At 41.6% G+C, this 18603-nt stretch overlaps 1 protein-coding gene and 1 non-coding gene across 2 annotated transcripts in view; one reads left to right on the top strand and one right to left on the bottom strand.

Annotated features, from left to right (window-relative positions):
• The window catches only part of timeout (circadian regulator timeout), a 285339-nt gene that overhangs the window by 52356 nt on the left and 214380 nt on the right, over positions 1-18603 (bottom strand). The gene's annotated exons all lie outside the window — the stretch shown is intronic.
• TRNAY-GUA (transfer RNA tyrosine (anticodon GUA)) lies at positions 15495-15584 on the top strand. The gene is given in 2 exon segments: positions 15495-15531; positions 15549-15584. It is a non-coding gene; the product is annotated as a tRNA-Tyr (tRNA).

Raw genomic sequence — 18603 nt, 5'->3', positions numbered from 1 at the left:
TCGCACTGTTCGGCGCAATGCGTGAAGTGTTCCTAAAGTCTTGCGGCCTCTTATATACTTTTAACGCCGGCCGCACTGTATTCGGCGCGATTATTGGAGCTCGCCTTGCAATAATCGCGGGACGGACTAGTAGATAGGGTGAGAATTCGTACACAAGATTGATTCCCTTACGATTTATGTTAGAACACGTTTGCCCAGTCGTATTCCTGTACAAAAATTTGATTGATTTGGTCAATTTTGCAACATTTGGATGGAGTTACGTTCAAAGAACGACGAAGTATGTGAAGTGATTTGCGACAGCACTTCGTTCATAGCCTTTTAACAAGACAAACTTAGAAAATGCAAGATGTTTACAAAACCAACTGGCATTTTCCTCATTTTACCAGTTTACTCGCAACATGAGAAGTTACTTCCAATCGTGCTCCCTCAATATACGATTCTAGTCACCCTGAGCAAATTCCAAAAATCCATTTCCAGCCGACTAAGCTTCACTTTCTTAATGGTATGATACACATCCTTCCAGAGATTAAAACCCTGGAGGGCCCCAGTGCGTTAGAAATTGATCTGAGGTTCCTGAAACTTGGTAAAAATCACAGGACTTCTTAGAGAATATCGCATACCTAGAAAAACCGCTGAGAACTTATGAGTCAATGGCGGTTCCGCAGCCTTTCAACTTGGTGAAAATCGTGCATGGGCGGAACTAGGAATTTTCAGTAAGAAGGACATAGGAGGATGTAGAACTTGGGCTAAGGGGGGTCTAAGGGGACTCCGGACTCCCCCAGCTGCAGAGACGGACTCCCCCGGAAAATTTTTGAAAATTGGAACGTCTCGAGAATAATTTTAAGCTATTCCCAATGACAATTTAGATGGTTAAATATTACAGATGTCAGAGATTTTTCTGATTTGTTTTTGAACATATCGTATCTTATGGTGAGTTTTAATTTAATTCATCTTAATTAAACTCTCATGAAAACAAATATTTTGCTAAAATGAAAAGAAAAGAAAGACGAAACAGCTAACTGCTTACTCATATTTAGGGCCGAACAGAATTGTGGAGGGGGCCGCCCCCCAGCCCCCCTCTCCCTATTTCTGCCCATGGAATCGTGTGATATCTAAAGAACAAGATAATTTTGTCACACTGTCACGATGTTGCCAACCTTTCGAGAAACAATATTTTAGCAGCCACATTCGTAGCCGTATCTCTCTTTCTGGTTCACGACACCTTTCTAATAGTAGACAGCTGCCGATTTTTGAAATTGATAGACAAATCTATAGACAAAGAAGACAAAAGTGATATGGAGGGATCCTATTGGTGGAAGCGGGTGGTTGGAATGGACATAGAAGGTAGGTAATAGACTAAGTAACGGCAACCCACGAGGGAACCGATAGTTAGTCCATCATTTTCTCCCTTAGTCTATAGGAACCACCCATTTCAACCAATAGGATCGCTCCATACTCCCTATGTCTCCTATGTCTATCGCTTTGTCTATCAATTTCAATAATCGGCCCGCAGGGCTCATGAGTTGAAGACGAGCGAGAAGGACGACGGGGACGGCTTCGTTGCCGCTGACGTCACTAGCGCTTTTAAAGCCCCATTCATTCTTATGGCCCTCAACTAACGAGCACACCCCATCTTATCACTTCACCGGAAAAAAACCACATTGGATCTAGAGTCCAGACTCTTAAAAACATCGACAAGAAAGAATACTCCTGATTCAATCGGATTTAAGCTTAAATCAAGAACCAAGCCTCTTAATTTGAGCGGATTTCCTTTTGAGATAAGCTTAAATCTGATTGAATCAAGAGTATATTTTCTTGTCAATGTTTTCAAGAGTCTGGACTCTAGATCCGATGTGTTTTTTTCCAGTATTGCACATAGTTCCATTTACCATAAATACGTCCAAATAACAGTTCCTCATTGCAGAACGTAGTTCATTTGAGTGGATAATCCGGCGCCGCGGCAGACGACTTAGTTCCCACCCTGCCGTGGCGCGTCGCGACTGCCAGCTCGGAGGTAGGGGGCAGGGCGGGGGTCGAGGGTGGCGGACGAGACTGCGAGACGTCGAGGCGGGTTGCCGGGGGTCCGGGATGATCTCGGCACTCACCTCGCGGCCCTTTCGGCTGCGGTTGCGGATCTGCCCGCGTCTCGGTCGTGATACGGGTCGTGTTAGCCGAGCTTTGACTCCGCAGCAGGTGTTCGCCGCGGTTCAGCCGTCCACATTCCGCCCGACATCATAATGTGTTTAAATTCAGGGTTCATCACTCCCACCCCCTTCACAAGGGGTGGAGGAAGGGCTTGGATAGGTAACTTCTTTGCCGGGGCCGCGACGGATGGACCACTAGACTAGAGCCCCTTTATACTTAAGACAACACCCCCTCATGGAGTCACAAACGGGAATAAAGATTACACAAATTGAACGTTTTTCGTAATCTTTGATCGGCTCATTCTCAAATTCCTTTCTCCGTCCCTTCTCTCATTCCATTTGTTTCTTGCCGAACCCGTAATTCCTCGGTCCATTCCAGACTACAATCTTTGCAATTACTGAAAATGTAATCTTTATTCCCGCTTGTGACACTGTGGAGGCCTAAAATACGGGAATCAATCAGAAATGGATTCACATTGTCTTAACTCTCAGTATACAGGGACTCTACAGTAGACAAGGTGCGAATTTAAGCCTTATGGTACGTGCCTCCTTGTTGAAATTTCACGTAGAACGAGATTAGTGCAAAGAAAATTACAGAGAGTAACTACTAACAAAAATATCACCCTTTTGCAATTCATAAACACAAACTTCCCCCTCATTAAAAAACCCCACAATCTACGCGAGTTAAATCTTACACTATGCGTTACCGCGCCATTTTTCGCAGCACGTGAATAAAAGAACCTCGATCTCGGCGCTTCGGCTCAGATGTGGCACGTTGTTCATACTTTGAACGACCATAGTGAGGAAGGAACATTGCATATTTTGGAACCTGCCAAAACTGTTGTATTGCGCGATTTGATTCAAGTAGACTATGGTTTCCATGGGAGCAGAAAATTCAAGGAGCCTTATGGAAAAACGACCAAATCCCCCGTAGCTCTAGTTGCTTTGTTTAAATAAAAAAATGGCGTTTTTGGGTACAAACATGCAAAATTCGACGGATCAACAATCCAAAAATGGAGGTAAATCATCAATTTAATGTGACGTTCCATGTGAGATGATACATAAAACAAACCTTTATGAAGAAGTTTAGCGCCAACCGCAGATCAATAACTCAATCGGTTCAGAAGTTATCGAATTTTTAATGTTGCGACTTGACAATGCCGCCATCACGCGAGAAAATTGTTTGCGGACTTGAAAATAGCAGAAGTGGGGCTCTTTGTTATAGTAAATTAGCATACTGAAAAATGGAAGCAATCAGAGCTACAAGGGATTAGGCCGTTTTTGCAGAAAACTCTTTTCAATTAAAATATCTTAATTTTTCAAAAAGAGAAGCACTCATGTAATCAATAGAATGGCATGAGTTTTCAATCATAGGAGAAAATCTGCACTGGAAAAAAAAAAAAACACATTGGATCTAGAGTCCAGACTCTTAAAAACATCAACAAGAAAAAATACTCTTCATTCAATCAGATTTAAGCTTAAATCAAGAACCAAGCCTCTTAATTTGAGCGGATTTCCTTTTGATTTGAGCTTAAATCTGATAAAATCAAGAGTCCTTTTTCTTGTCAATGTTTTCAAGAGTCTGGACTCTAGATCCAATGTGTTTTTTTCCAGTGTGGGTTTACCTGCAACAAAAAATGAAAAAACAAAAGCCCTTGGAAACTTCAAGCGTACCCATACACAATTTAAACAAAAAATAAGTTGAATGGCGCACAACTTTGCGTTTCTAACTTCAATTTAAGATCTAGTCAGCTCCGACGTCTGAGGAGGGCATTAAGGCCTCTTCTCACTGGTTTAAAAACATCCATCAAAACGATAAACAGCAGAAAAGCAAACAAACAACTCGAAAGGTGGGAGAAAATAATCGAAAAATGCATTAGAGAGGGAAACGGTACAAGGGTAAGCTTTTAAATTTGCTGCCATTAACTCGGTGCAAAAGTTTAATGGGGGAATATTTAAATCATTCATGAGTAACACTGTCGTCACAGTGTGCCGGAAATCGTTACGATTCCCGTACAAAACCTCAAGGCGACGTCTTAAACTTTGATTTCAACGTATATCTACCTCGTTTTCTGAGAAAATAAACTTCTTGATTCGAGATTTCTGTTTGTGCGGTTCCTGTGTCACGATGGTTTTAAGTCATAAGTCTTGAGCCGAGTATATCCCCATGAAAAAAACACACCCGAAGTTAAAATATTATGTAGTAACCTTCCTTTTCTGGAATAACTTTGATTGACGGATTCTGACTTATTTTTCGCCTGACCTTGAACAGTACTCCACCCCTGACGACAAAGATGTTGTGATTGTGTTGCGCGCAACTTTAGTGGGCACGATGTCTGAGACTCGTGGCTTTTCAAGCGGGTGAAACTATATTTCTCAATAAAATTCGGAAATTTTGAAAATGCGAGTACAAGTCAGTCCCCTCAATTTAATTTGATTAAAATCTTCAAAAAAGTTAATCATCGTGTGTATAGTATTTTCAGACAAATAATGGAATTTTCAGACGGCGAAAAAAATATAAGGGGGTTACTATATTCCATGATTACAAATGATCCCCAGGAGATCTAGTAGCCAATAATATATTCCTATGTTTATCTTGAGGCAATTAAACGAAATCAGATGCATGATTATCACTTACAGAGGTCTAGCACTGGTTCCTAGATTACCTGGGAGACCTTATCCTCCTAAGTCCCCAGGGCAAGACATCCTTCCATTTACTTCAGTGGTGCTAGAGACCCAGTGGCAAATCGACTCTCCATTTCAAGTTCTAATTTGAGTCGCCACAGCGCTGCACAGACACCATTAAATAACTTATAGGCGAGCTCTCATGTTCTTTTTTACGCTACAAAAGGGAGACGGATTTGTCTCTTACGATTTTTGTACGTGTGAAAAGTAAAAATGAGAAAAGTTAAACTAGACTCAGGACTGGGGCACTAGAAAAAATTGTGAAAGCTCCGGGTCTTCGGAGGCTATGCACGACTAATAAATTTCATGGTCAGTGCTAGTGTAAGTAGGACCACAACACGTTAGGCGAATTTCGCTAAACAGAGCAGAAAATCAATGTCCTCTTGGGTGTCTTAGGTGGGAAGTGGCAACATGGGTAACGCCGAACACGGCGGGCTGCACAAAAATTACGACGCTTCTCTCCATTTTGATGACCCTCGTCAAGTTTTCCCGGATTAATTCAAAGCTGCCATAGCTTTAAATGCCAAGGCACTAACGTTAAGCAGCAGGAAAATCGCTGCATTACGCCATCCACTTCTTTATTTAACACTCTCGTCTTTCATTGTTTCCGAGCGCTGCTTTGTTCGCTTCTTAAAAGCTCACTATCACAGCCGCGCAATGTAACATCCTCCGTTCAGCATCCCTCCTTTACATGCTTTGAAAAGAATGAGCTTGGGAGAAGTGCTCGTGCATAATCGTTTAGAGCCAATGGACATACTAATGTTTTCATTTTTGACTCTTTTATTCATTCATTTATTTATTTATTTATTTATTTATTTATTTATTTTTTTAAAGAAAAGTCTATCTATAAGAAGGAGGCTTTGCTGCCCAGAAAACAATCCGGTGCAATCTGCGTTGAAACGGCTTCGTATTGATTTCAGAAACCATCACCCATCATCTTGTTCCTATCTCCCATGCTAAGGAAATACACCGTATGAACTCCTAGATGTTGCTACGTTTCCACGAATATTTTTTTTGCGATTTTTTTCTTTTTGAAAAATACATTTCGCAGGGTGTCTACTAAGACAGGTGGGCCAAAAATTAGTACTTTTACAGTAATTTTTCAGTAAATTTTCAAGAAATTCAGTACCTCCTCAATAGAAAAATTCAGTACTTTTTCATTATCTCCATTTGACGAAATTCGAAAAATTTGAATTTCTCGCTCAAATTGAGACAAAAATGACCAAAAAATGAAAAATATTCCGGATCTTTTGCGGGATTTCCGCACTTTTTCGGTACTTCCGGACCCCCCTTAAAAAATCGGGACTTTTTCCAGACTTTCCGAAAATTCCGGATTTGTAGACACCCTGCATATATTAATTTTTCCTGTATCATTTTCAGGGAATTTATTGGCATTTTAATCTAGCGCACCTGACATTTTTAAGGGAAACAATCCATTAGATTCCTGGGAATTGATAATCGTATCGGGGAACGTTTAGCAACACCTAATTGCTTGTAGCGGATGTTTTGCCTTAACACGGGAGCATTAGTCATTGAGCGTTTAATGGAGCTCTCATCCTATCCTAACTTGATTTGAAGCTAACTTGATTACTCTCAAACTCAGGCACGGCTTGACTGCTTTTCGGCCGACCTTGTTCTTTCCTATTTTCGATCTCCTCTCTCTCCTCCGCGTCTTTTCCTCCTCGAAAAGAGAAAAATTTCGAGATTGGAAGCATCTAATCGCCGCAAACTTACTTAAAGCGCCTTAATAAGGTCTTATTAAGGCTGGGATCGGAGCCTATTGAATGTCCCTCGGAGGGAAATCCATTTTTATTGCCCCATTTTCTGTCTTAATATCGTTTGATCTCCCCTTTCTCCAAGTCAATGCCTTGTCTCAAAGGGAAGGGAGGCGAGTAGGCGGAGGGTGGCCATCAGTGCCGAGGCGTGAATGGTCGATTCTCGATGTTTCCCCATTTGAATCTATAGTAAAGAATTGATTATGAAGCTGTTCGTTGCCAACACCCTGTTAATCGATCTTTTTCCATAGGTTTAAATGGCAGATCAATCGATATATCGCAAAGCACGCCGGCGACCGACACGGAAAATTGGCGAATATAGACTCTAACATCCGTTGCGTTGATTGAAACCACCCGCTCTTTCCCTACCCTGCGGGTCGATCTAGTTATCGAATGACCTTCATGGATAAATAGCGTTGCTGAGATAGGAATTCATTGATCAAGGAAAATCGACCCCGAGCCGAATCGAGTTCAGCGGTTTAGCCATTTTTGTTCTTTTCTCTTTCGAAAATCCTCGACTCTTCAGTGAAGCGTTTGTCTTCGGAAACCATTTAACGCGGCAGCTGGCTGATAATTGGATGTATTTATGCTAAAAGGAACTATGTGCATAGGATTTGCGTGAGACATAGTTTCTTTCACCATAAATACGTCCAATTGAAATTAATAGACGAAGAAGACAAAGGGAAAATAGAGGGATCCTATCGGTAGAGGCGGGTAGTTGCATTGGAGAAAGGGGATAAGTAATAGACTAACGAACCACGAGAACCCACGAGAAACCTTATAGTTAATCCACCATTTTACCCCTTACACTGAAAAAAAAAGTTACAGGCTGTATACGCGTACCGTCCGTTCCGGGTTCAGAGGCCGAAAGTTCCGGGTGCTTAAGCTGCCCGAATAGTTTTAGGACCGGTTGAGGAAACTCTAAACAATACGAGTCGTCGGAAATACAAGAAGAACGTTGTTATAAAGGGCTCTATGTATTTTCTGCATTTCAAATTCTCTGGGTTTTATTTGCTTATTTATTATATTTTACATTTTATTAGAAGCTCTAAATTTTTTGAGCTTTGATGATTCTACAACCTTAAAAGAAGGTACTGATAATAGTGCAACATTAAATTGATAAAAATATTAGACAAATTATCCATATCATTCTCTCGAACCATCCCCGGTTTGCACGATGATGAAAGATGCAGAAATTAGCACTACAACACGTGTCTACTAAAACAGGATGGCTAAAAAATCAGTAATTTTACAGTACTATTTCAGTATATTCCAGAGAAATTCAGTACCGCCTCAGCGGAAAAAATCAATACTTTTTCAGTGCCTCCATTTGACGAAATTCCAAAATTTTCAAAAATTTGCATTTCTCTCTTAAATTGCGAAAAAAAAATAAAAAATTCAGGACCTTCTAATGGAATTTCAGCACTTTTTCATTACTTCCAGACCGCCCTTAAAAAATCAGTACTATTTCCGAACTATCCGGAAATTCCGGACTTGTAGACACCCTGTACAACCATGCGGACAATCAAAAGTTAAAAATATCCCATGTTCAACTGTGTAATGTCTCCGATTACGTTTCGGGTCCTCCTTCCGGAATTTCCAGTTTATCCCATGGTTTGCTCGGTTGCTGAAAGCCCTGAGAATATCTTACCTCGAAGAGCGAGGATTGGAGCAGGAGACCAATTATTCTCTAGTGGACAGCTCTGAAATTGCGACTGGACGCTAGCCCTCCCTCCCTCCCTCCCTCGTCCCGGCACCTGCTTCGCCCTGCGCAGCATCCTCGTTTTTTGTCGCAATCTAACACAACTCCGGGTCATTACTTTCTTTGTTTTAGGGCGAACACCGGGGGGGGGGGGGGGGGGGGGAGAGAAGGAGGGGGGAGGGGGCATCAAACGAGCGCGAGGAAGTAATTGGACTGCCATGCCGTTCCGTCCGGCTCCGGCTGCCCAGTGCTGCCCGCGAGAAAACGCGCAGCAAGCGAAAGTTCAAAAGACAGGACGACGAACTATGAAACCCGGAAAATTCACGTTACGGCATTGTGGGTCAGAAAAACCCCTGTAACGTTACCAGATGCGCGGTGCATCACGATTACCGGCATTACGAATTACCGGAAACACGATAAAATCACCAAATACAAGACGAAATTCCCGAAAAATCGATAAAACAATTACTGGAAACACAAGCAAACTTCCTGCCTTCTAGGAAAATTGCCGGTATTACGGAAAAATTGCCAAAATAGAGAGTAAAATTATCAGGCGCATGAAAGAATTACATAAACCACGGTTTTAGATAACCAGAATGATTGTAGACTTACTCGAAACAGGGGGAACTTTTTACAGCACGGTAAGATAACTGGAGGTCGGAGGTATTGTAAAACTATCGGAAATGAGATGAAATGACCGGCAATACAATAAAATTATCGGAAACGCGGTAAAATTAACGAAAACAGGATCAAATTACCGAAAACACGGTAATATTACAGAGCGATCCCGTTGACCGTTGATTTTACGGGTTGCTTTCCTAATATAGGGTTAAAAGTAAAAGTTGCTTCTCTTCAAATATTTCCTAGATGGGCAGAGATGCAACCGCAAGGATTGAACACTCCCAATACAATCGACTCGATTGTGCAAGTGGTTAAGAAGTAGAAATGATCCAACTTTCAAAGATATCTTCGTAAATATGTTGAGCCCACATACTTCAAAATAATGGAGGTGTGATTTCTGCCCCCGCAGGTTTACCGTTCCTTGCGACACACGCCGCAAAGTATAACTGATACAATTATTTCAACATCAAAGAAGCTCAAATTGCATAAGCGCCGAGATGAAGGAGCACTGAGTTTCTCGCTCGTATTTCACTTGTTATCTCGTTAGAGCATGAGCTGGCTTTGTAATATACACGAGCGCCTGTTTCGAAGGTGCCGAAAAGACACCCTCATATATTTAAAATCTATTTTGTAAGAATTGCCTCCGATTTTTGCTAAAACACCGACACACGCGGGCGTCCATCATTTACAGAGGCCCAATTGGACTTCATTTTGCAATTAGGAGCTATGTTTTCTGGCTTATGTTAGAAACGACATACATGCCATTAGTTTGCCTATGCAGTTAGGTGTTTTTAAGTATGAGCCAGATATTTTAGTTCCTCCTTGCAAAATCTAGTCCAATTGAGAAACCGAGATGACCTAAGGGGCTAGCTATTACACTGCATTTTGCAATGTGGAGCTACTTTTTCTGCCTCAATCATAAAATCAGCTATCTGCATTGGCGAACAAATCCCACGTGCGTTGTTCCTAAAATGAACCAAAAATACTAGTTCCCAATTGCAAAATGCGTGTTCCACGTTTAGATTTTTTAATCGATCATCTTATCCAAAATGCAAGTAACTTGTGTGCCTGACCAGTTTATGCCAATCTAAAAGCGGAATAATCGAGAAATTATATTCCGACTGGCGCAACTGACCCATCTAGTGACCAATCGTAGAGCATTCGGAACCGTTGAAAACATTTAAAAAGCGGAAAATCCGGCGCGGCGGCAGTCCGATTAGTTGATAAAAAGTGTGGAATCCCAATTTAAAAATTCTGAGGAAAGTAAAAAAAGGGCGCACTTGGCTCGGACGATATTGTTCAAAACTCAAAGCTGCGAAAGAATTGTTGTTCTGAGAAGGACCGACGCGACGCGGATCATGTTTGAAAGCAGTGGCGTGGCGTGAATTGCGATATATCGAGTGTTATGCCATTTAAACCTACGAAAAAAGATCGATTACCGGGGTGTTCGCAGCGAACACCTTAGTAATCGATTCTTTACCATAGTTTCAAATGGCGAGATATCGATAATCGATTATTCACGCCACGCCACTGTTTGAAAGCTGCTCGCTTTAAGAGTTCCCGGAAGGTTGTGTTAAATGTAATAGAGCCCGTCAATTTTGTCTCTTCGAGAGCCCACTAAAGTAAGTAAATTGATTTTTTTTCTTTCTGCTCAGTTCAAACGACAATAACTCGAGGTTGGAAAAAATTCATAAACTCGAGAGCAGAAATAGAGCCCTACTTGGGGTACTGAGAAGATCCCATCCCTTCCTCTCCTCTAACTTATTCAGCCTGTTAAAAAGCAAACAGCGCGTTGAGCCATTTTACCCTCCAATAAACTCAAAATTCATGGTCCAGCTGATCAAGTTGATAATTTATTTCTGACTTCAGATTTGATGCTCACATTACAAAAAAAGAAATAGAGAACTAGAAAGACCAATCGCCGGACCTGCTACCGATAGTTAAACAGATCGTTTGAGTGCTTATATTTCAAGGTTAATGATTGGTTTTCCTGAAACGTACGAGCGAAAGATAAGGGGTAGAATTTATGAGGAGAGCAGAATTATGTGTGAAAAGCTATAGAATAGAAAAGGACATTGTTTAATGTGTAGGTGGAAAGTGGAGACGTGTATTTCATTCAAACCGTTTGCCGATGCATCGACAATCATACTGCCGTGCTAAGGAAGAACGCCGTATGAACATTCGAGAGTTGCCAAATTTCCCCAGATAAACATATATTTTTCAAGAAAGTTATGCATATTTTTCCTTGAAATTTTTAGACATTTTAGAGTAAATTATGAACAAAATTGTCCGACATTTTTAAAGAAAAATATTCACAATTTTCCACGTAAATTCGTCCTCAATTGAGGGAAACATGGCAACATCTGAAGGCTCATACGGCATTCTTTCTTAGCACGGCAGCATACTTCTTCGGCCTCCAAATTGCTCACATTTCTCAAATTAAGCTTTTTTTAATGAAGATCCTGTGACGGCATCCAAGTATTTGAGCTTTAATATTCAAAACTAGAAACGAGATGACCGACAGCTGCAAGTTCCGGAACCTTCGACCAAAAAAACGATTCCGCAAGATGCAAACTTTCCTTCAAACTTAAACTCCACGAAACTACCCGCAGAAAATTTTCATCTCCGAGAGGCGCCATTCAGACTCTTTCGCGATTCAGAAACATTTCACGTATAGTTGCCCCATTATTTAATTAGCGCTTCGCGTTTAGTGCATACACAGGGACACCAGTTCGGGAGCAAAACTGCTTTTTCCGGTGGTTGAATCAAGCTCTCTTTTTATTTATTTTCGTGAGGCAACCCTGCTCACGACTCCTCTAATAATGAGTTAGCCTCGGCACTTACCGAAAACCGATCCTCCCTTGAGCGAAGTCCGCTTTTTACCAACTTTTGAGAGCCTTGAATTTCATTTCTCCCGCCTCCTCATTCATTTCTGAGTTGGAAAATAATCAGGAGATTTGCCAGAACACAGCAGGGCTCCCATTTCTCGGAACTACTGGTAGTTCCGAATTTCGGAACTTAAGAAATTTTCGAAATGTTCCGGATCTTTTGAAATTGTCGAAATGTTCCGGATCTTTTGAAATTGTCGAAATGTTCCGGATCTTTGGAAATTGTCGAAATGGTCCGGATCTTTTGAAATTCTCAAAATGTTCCGGATCTTTTGCATTTTCCAGAACTTCCTCAGAACTTTTGAAAAAATCTAAAAGGAATCACAAAATCCCTCTAAAGGAATTTTTGACGGTCATGGAGTGGGAGAAATTGGAACAAACAAGTTTCGAATACCAGAACATTTGAAAGACATGGAATTGAGCATTGGCTTTGGCACACAGTGCCCACTTTTGAACCATAGAGTGCGTACAGTCATAATGTAAATGGAAGAGCTGGCGCCACTTTTAAGCATTTTCCAGGTCCCGAATTCTGAGACTCCTGTGTCACGCCGCACACTGTGGTATTTGACCGAAAAACCTGGCCAAAACCTCAATTTTAAATTTTTTTTTAGTGGAAAACCAATGTGATATTCGAAATCTACACTGTTTTTTACCCTGGTAGACATGTATGTACCATTTTTCGAGTGGCTCAATTTCCCGCGAAGAGACCACGAAGTTACCTATTTCTCAGCGATTATTTTGATATGTTTCGGCGCGCTACTCGTCGATCAGTTTACTTCAACTGTGCGATCATAAGAGGGAAGTTCGGCGATATGCAACACATTCTTAGGGGTATATTCTACACAACTAACCACAGTATTTTCGAAATTTCTTTTTTTAGTGATTTTCACAGGAGGTTGAAAAGTGATGTAAAAGTAAACGTTTTTTTCGAAATTCAGAGGCCGATATCTTTTTTCTCTCAACTGTTCTCAAGCAGTTTGAGGCGGGATGTTATAGTCCGAAGTGGGTATTTTCAGGATTCAGGGGTGACAGACTGAGGAAAACTGAGGAAATTGAAATTTTTGACTTTAAAGATGGACTTTTGAGCGATTTTCACAAACATGAATGGGAAAAATTATGTCGATACTAACGACTGAAATTGTATTTTTCCAACAGCTCTGACCCATTTAGTACCAATTGGGTGATATTCGGTCACGCAACCTGTTTCTTTGGCCCCTACGCCCTCGAAAGAGGGATAAAAAAAATAATTTGAAAGCGGATGGGAGGGTCACTTTAAAGTCTTGCAAAAGTGTTTAATCCGTTATCTAACAATCTCTTCGTGCATTATCCTTGAGTATAGACATATTTATGCCATGATTTACTTTGACAGACAAATTTGAGTCCATGCGGCCCCGGGGATGGGGCTTTAAAAGTGGCCCTCTGGCACCATGAAATTACGCTGTGAGGCACATTTGAAGCCTCGTAAAAGTGAGATATGTGGTTTTCTTACGAATTTCGTAGTGAAGTGCCTCACTTTGAGATGTGGACCATGGGTTAGGAAGGAACCCATCAAAATGAATCATTTTCACAGGTGCTTTCTGTCCTTACAATGGTTCTTATTATGATAGAACTCATTTTCATCTTATAATTTATCCTCAAATCATCATATGGAGGTCCCGGCACTTTCATACTAGCACTAATTTTGATTCAAAACTGTCAAAAATCTAATATCTAGAATGATTCATATTAATTTTTTTGAGAAATGTACAATTACTCCTCAATGTGAGAGATCGGCTGTTTCGTCAAAAATTTTGAAGTGACTTACGCTGTTTTAAAAAAAAACCATTAATGAGGTAATAGAAAGTCCTTATTTCGAAAAGTAGACCATAGGTGAAGGAGAAACTCGTCTAAATGCACCGCTTTAGTTAGATACTTTGCGTCCTTTTAAAGGCTTTTTGGAGGGCTTCTTGCACCCTCTTTAAACTCTCCGCAAATTGTCATATGATGTGTTAGGTGGTTAAATTGTGCATATTATCACTTAAGAAGAAGTACTGATTGTAAAATATTTTTAAAACTCGGCGATATCTGGTGATAAATAGTTTTGGCCAGCTTTTCAGGTCCAATACCACGTGTGCGCCGGTTCACTTGCGTACGGCCACTCGCGAAGTATGCTTTGTGTCTCATTTAAATATGCATGTATGGGTGCAAAAAATGTTGACTTGGCACTGCACCGCCAGAAACAGCTTTGAACTCGCGCTAAAAATGATAATAAAGGATTTTTTCAAAAAGATGTTTTACTCGAACCGCCTTTCAATAGATCCCTCGGGTTTCGGAAAAAGAGGGACTTTTTGTGAGGTTTTTTTCCTTGAAAACTTGTTCAAAGCTACAGAGACGTTTCTCGGAAAAAAAATTCCGAGAAACGGTCCGCGCCTCGACTGGAGGAATCCAAAATGTTCGGTTAGGTTAGGTAGACGAAAAACCTCCGCGGGAAATTCTTAATAATCCGCTTTCCACCCCCGCGCGGGAAAGCCACTCGAAAACAAGCAGCCCGCCCCCGCCATGCACCGATGCCAACTCGTCACCGAACATCCATTTCACCATCAACTACACCGGAAAAACTCGGAGAGTCTCGGGCAAATTCGGCAACCTCCCCGCAGGGAGTCCGGGACCCGTGCAACATTTCCAGGCATACATTTATGATATTCAAGTGCACGCGTTAGGGCCTTTGTTCGCGAAAAGGTAATTTCGAGTTGCATACGCGGCGGCGGAGGAAGGGGGAAGGGAGGAGGGAGGGGGCTTTGAGACTGAAAAAGCCAGAACAAAGGAGCGGAAGCGACCGGCTAGACACCGCACCGAGTTGCCTGGAAAAAACTCGAAGCGGGCTTCGGCGGAAAATTTTGGGTTTCGGATTCGGGCAACACTGGGAACCCTCGCCGGAGACCCTCAGGAATTCTCAGCTCCGACTGTCCGCCGGCGTCGGCACCGAGGCGATTCCACCGCGAAAAGCTCGGATATAACATGCGGGGGTGTTCTTCGAAAAGCTGGCCCGTTATCCACGATCACTGTCATAACATCGCCAAGCCGGGAATTCGCGTAAAAAAGCAAATCTAAATCCAGGATGTGAAATAAAAGTCCAAAAAGTAAACCGCGTATCTCCATGACAACGTTTCAAGATTAAATTTTAATTGTTTAAGAGGCAAGTAAGCAATAACTACAGATGAGAAAAAAACACTGAGCAGTGGCCCGAATACTGTATGTAACAAGGTGGAGAAATGGTGCTGGGTACACAACATTTTGCGGGGAAAACAAAGCCAAGAAGTTTCAAAAATTATAATTAGAGTCAAAAATAATTTTTTTTTAATAAAAAAAAAATTTCTTTAATAAATTTTTTTTATAATATTTGGAACTTCTTGGCTCTGTTTTCCTCGCGAAATGGTGCAATCACCACATTAATCTTTCAAATGTGAGTCAAGAAAACGAAAGAAAATATCAGAAAAACTGTGCGTTGATTCTCTTTTAAGAATTTAGCATGGACGGAAAGTAAGGTAGGAATCGAAGATCCGTGCTTTTCAAATAACTCGCCGGCTGGCAATCTTGAAATGCTGCATCGACAAAACAGTGCACGAGCCGCTTCAATTCTGTCGACCATGCAAAACTTGAATTGCTTCGAGTAGAACTCTAATTTCGGTCGAGTTCAGAGCCTTCGGTAGCTCAGTTGGCAGAGCGGTGGACTGTAGATAGGTGCATGACAGGAATCCATAGGTCGCTGGTTCAACTCCGGCCCGAAGGACAACTTTTTCTGCTGGTCCTGCTTTATACATCATTTAGGGCTTTAAAACTTTATTGAGTAATTAAAATGTGATACTTGACTGCGCGCCTACATTCTTCATCTTTGTAGTATCTATTTTTCTTTTACAATGCTAAATTACATTACGCTGGATAAGACGAGCAGAATATATGACAAGTAGTCGGACAAATGACAGAACTGTTTACTTGTTTAAAAACTCATTTTTAACTTTTCCAGCCGCTGCTATGGAATTTTCAGTGTAACTTTCCAAGTTCAGTCGTTGTTCTTCATCCCGCAGAACTTCCCTAGTTCGGCGGAGTTCTTAATCAACATTGTCATAATATCACTAGCCTTGTCAAATTTAATGTTTTCTCAAGAGAGTAGATGTGAATAAATTTGTGTAAAAATATCAGATATGAGCTTTTCTGATGAGGTGTGCTATGATTATTTACATTATACATAATATTGTTATCGGTATTTACGATACACGATTTGAAAAATATACCTTGTCCTCTGAATCTTAAGTAACTGGCAAAATATTGAAGAATTATGAGGCTATATTTTAAAGCATCAATGAAGCAGGATCATATGGATATGAGTAAGTGCTCAATTCAAGTGCTTACGTTGAGATGGCTGGAGGAAGTACATAACGAAAGAAGACGACATGCTTACCTGGAACAAACGAAAACAAACATGAGGGTAATAATTGGTTGTAAATGTTTGTTCTAATTGGTTTCCGTCATTCTTCAAATGCAGACGATTTAGTGTATCAACCTTGATTCTGTATCCTACATGATTAACTGGCCGTCACATACTTCAATCTCTCTCCTGACAGTACCTCGTGGATTTCGGAAAGTTTACATTTCATCTGACACCCTTAGTTTATTCAACCAACACCTACCGTGGGCCGTGCTGTGGAAAAACGCCGTATAAACATTTGCAGATTGTCAAATTTCCCTCGATAAGGCATTTAATTTGGGGGAAAGAAATGCTATTCTACCTTAAAATGTTTAAATACTTTGCATTAAATCGCGAGCAATATTCACCGGGAGAAAAATATCCCAGGGTTGCCACTGATTTTAGAAAATGAAATACCCTGACATTTCCCTGACATATTTTGGTGGAATTCTTGACAATTTAAGATGTGACGGATGGTTAAGAGGGCATAATTGGACGTATTCCTACCAAACAGACCTATGTGCAGGTGAGAAATATGGGGTGTGCTCTAGAAATCTGCATAAGAAGCAATGTAAAAATGTGCGTAATTCCTTTTGAAGAATTGGAAAAGCGGGATATTACATTCTATCAAACAGACCTATGTGCCAACTGAATACGGGATTCATGAGCCGCGAGGATGGGACGAGAGCGTTGTGGACAGGGCTCATGAGTTAAAGTAGCCCTCGAGCCACAACGGCGACGGTTTCTTCGCCGCTGACGTCACTAGCGCTTCATTATTCTCATTCACTCTTACGGCCAGAGAAATAACGAGCACACCCCATATTTCTCACTTGCACATAGGTCTGCTTGATAGAAATACGTCCAATTGAAAATAATTTTCGGGCAAAATTTGTTGTTCGAAACCTCAAACCCATTTTAAAAAGCAAATGAAGGTGATTTAACAAATTTTCCTGACATTCCCCGGTTTTCCCCGTCTGTGGCAACCCTGCATCAGTTTTTTTAAAAATTCGTATTTTATCAAGGAAAATCGGGCAATGTGTGAAGGCTTATGCGGCGTTTCTTCCTGAGGACAGGAGCAGTATATCATGTGCTCTTCGCGCCCCTCCGACGGGGACTGCTGAGCCCTCGGTAATTGTGCCCTCGTGAGCAGTGGCGTGGCGTGAATTGCGATGTATCGATTGTTCTGCCCTTTAAACCTATGGTACAGAATCGATTATTAAGGTGTTCGCTGCGAACACGCTGTCTATCGATCCTTTTCCATAGGTTTGATGGCATAACAATCGATACATCGCAAAGCACGCCACGCCACTGCTCGTGAGTGAGGCCGGGAGGGTTGCTTCTCTCACTCGCGAGGAGTCTCTCCTTGGGTCGAGGACTCGAGGGGCTCCTTCAAGAGAAAAAGAAAAAAACGAGGAGGAAAAGGTGTGGAAACTCGCACGCGACATTTTGCGAGAACTCACGCCAGTCACGCGTCGAGTGGTCATAAGTCGTTGGGGTGCTCCCGTCCTGTCGCCACTCCCTCTTCAGAGCCGTCCGAAAAAATTCCGAGCAGATCTCCAAAAGGAATATGTTGCTCTTCTCATCCTCGATAACTGCGTTGTCAAATGGAGATGTTGCATGTGTGAGGGATTTGCGATTTGACTGATTGATTCTTATGTAAAAGTTCGCGAGAAACACGATGGTGCCACTGGTTTTCTCTGAAATCAACTCCCAAGCTCAAAAAAAGCTCTCAAAGTGAGGCCAAAATGGAGGGGATATCCCACCCTACCCTGAGAGTCCACCTCTACATCAAGACAAACTCTCCATGCAAAGATAGGGAGCAAATACATTGACAGGGTTGCCGAGTTTTCAGTTTTGGGAGTCCCAAACTGAAAGCGGCAACCCTGCTAATGTATTTGCTCCCTATCTTGCATGGAGAGTTTGTTTTGATGTAGAGGTGGACTCTCAGGGTAGGGTGGGATATCCCCTCCATTTTGGCCTCAACTTGAGAGCTTTTTTTGAGCTTGGGAGATGATTTCAGAGAAAACCAGTGGCACCATCGTGTTTTTCGCGAACTTTTACATAAGAATCAATGGTCAAATCGCAAATCCCTCACACATGCAACATCTCCATTATATTTGCGGGAACGAAATGGATGTATTTTTGTCAAACAGAGCCATGTGCAAGTGGAAAAGATGGGGTCTGCTCGTCAGTGCTCGGGCCATGAAAATGAATGGGAAGTATAAAGCGCCAGTGACGAAGCCGTTGTCGTGGCTCCTTGAGGTGGGCATTAACTCATGAGCCCTGTTCACAACGCTCCAAAAACATGCCCATGGCTCATACACTGGCTATACACACAGGAAAG

This window comes from Bemisia tabaci, chromosome 4 (assembly GCF_918797505.1).
Source record: "Bemisia tabaci chromosome 4, PGI_BMITA_v3".
NCBI classification, from domain to species: Eukaryota; Metazoa; Arthropoda; class Insecta; order Hemiptera; family Aleyrodidae; genus Bemisia; species Bemisia tabaci.
The sequence above is the reverse complement of the archived record's forward strand: the minus strand, read 5'-3'. Positions and strand labels throughout refer to the sequence as shown.